Here is a 2,182-nt window from a genome sequence, read left to right on the forward strand (position 1 = left end):
TATTTGTCTAGGGTTACTATATCAGCTATGGTGATTTGTGTGGTTTCAAGTTTAGATAGTTTTGTAAATTGGTCAGAAACAAGTGGAATATGAGTGTATGGGAAGTCTGAGGTCAGAACATAGAACAAGAGTCAAGTGTGAATGGGGAGTTTTGGACATTAATCAGTGTTGGAAATTAATCTTGAGCAGAGAGACTACAGTGAATGGTTTAGGACTTAAGTCATTAAGAAGGGTAGGAAAGGAGGTAACGTCTTTCTGGTTCTGAGACAAATGAATCAACAGGATGTAAAAGCAAAGCAGCAGTTGTTTTCTCTTTTGCATAGTCTCTTCATGTTGAGTTTGAGTTAATTGAGAACTGTCATGTCCTCTTCATCATGTTACCTTAAATTCCCACTCTAGCAGAATACATGACACATTATTGCAAATAGCTGTATAAATAGATAATGGATTAATGGATGGATGGATGGATGGATGGATGGATTTTCAAATTTGGCATTTAAGACCATATTTTTTCATAATTTTTTCTTCTGTTATATCTAATTCATGAATCTTGGTAGCATAGTGATTAAGTGCTGGGTGGCTAACCAAAAGAGTGGTGATTTGAATCTATCAGAAGCTCTAAAATGTGGCAGTCTATGAATATTAACAACTTTGGAAACCCCATGGTACAGTTCTACTCAGTCCCACAGGATCACTTTCAGAAATCAGTGAGTCTGGATATTTGTAAAAAGTGTGTAAAAAGTGTAATCATTTTTCATTTACATCTTAATAAATGCTACTTTGGGAGATTGTGTTTATGAGAAGTTATAATGAAATTTTACCAAGTGTAATATTTATATCTTTTTAATAACACTGAGAAATATCATTATACTCCAAATTTTTCTTTATGAGTTTAGAGCACACCTTACATTTTTATTTAGATTTTTGGCCTTGACAAATGAGAAATACCACATTTAACTACATTGAAAAAAATAATAGTATGCCTATTAATACTGTGGAATATGTATACACATATATGTAACAGTGCAGAAGTTGATCCTGCTGTTGCTGTTATGGACTGCCAAGTCAGAACTAGCCTATTGGTGACCCTTCAGTGAGTTTGCACAGGTTGAAAATTGTACAGAAGAGATTATCCATCTTTCTCCAATGGAGTAGCTGATCAATTTGAGCTGTCTAGTTTTTGAATTTTAATTTGAACTTGCATATGAGTAATTGATGGTTTGTTCTTTAGTCAAATTACAGCTAAAGAAGATTAAATCAAATCCACAGGAATCAAAATTTGATTTTGAGTCTATCCCACCTGAATTTTAAAATCAAATCAGGAGCAGGTATGAGGCCTTGAACACTAGTGAATGAAGACCAAGTGAGCTGTGGGAGAATATCAAGAATATAATTCGGGGTGGGGGGAATACTAAATACTGCACATGCACACGAGCTTCTGTTCTCCACCTCCTCCAATCCTCTAGCCCCCCAACCACCCCCACAAGTAAAGCTAGTTGCTCTACAGGTCTTCAGAAGCCAGGGACTCCCATCTCTGTTCCTCCGCAAGATGGGGTTTGTTAAAGTTGTCAAGAATAAAGCTTACTTCAAGAGATACCAAGTGAAATTTAGAAGATGATACGATGGTAAAACTGATTATTATGCTCAGAAATGCTTGGTAATCCAGGATAAAAATAAGTACAACACACCTAAGTACAGGTTGATAGTTCATGTAACCAACAGAGATATAATTTGCCAGATTGTTTATGGCTGTGTAGAAGGGGCTATGATAGTCTACACAGCCTATGCTCATGAACTTCCTAAGAATGGTGTGAAAGTTGGTCTGACAAATTATGCTGTGGCATATTGTACTAGCCTGCTGCTGGCCCTCAGGCTTCCTAATGAGTTTGGCAAGGATAGGATTTATGAAGGCCAACTGGATGTACCTGGAGATGAATACAATGTGGAAAGAATTGATAGCACCTGGTTAGGTGGCTTCACCTGCTATTTGGATGCAGGCCTTGCCAGAACTGTTGTTGTTGTTATGTGCCGTCGAAATTTGCGACCCATAGCGACCCTATGTACAACAGCCCTAAACCCTGCTCTATCCTGCGCCAATCGCATTGCCTCTGGCACACCCATCCCGATTACTCCAGTCACTGTATCAATCCACCTCATAGAGGGTCTTCCCCTCCTGCACTGT

At 38.1% G+C, this 2,182-nt stretch overlaps 1 pseudogene; it reads left to right on the forward strand.

The window, feature by feature from the left end:
• The first annotated feature begins 1,537 nt into the window (after positions 1-1,537).
• Positions 1,538-2,182, forward strand: part of LOC102843650 — an 11,808-nt pseudogene continuing 11,163 nt past the window's right edge.

This window comes from Elephantulus edwardii, unplaced genomic scaffold (genome assembly GCF_000299155.1).
Source record: "Elephantulus edwardii isolate Elephantulus edwardi_28Jun2011 unplaced genomic scaffold, EleEdw1.0 scaffold00053, whole genome shotgun sequence".
NCBI classification, from domain to species: Eukaryota; Metazoa; Chordata; class Mammalia; order Macroscelidea; family Macroscelididae; genus Elephantulus; species Elephantulus edwardii.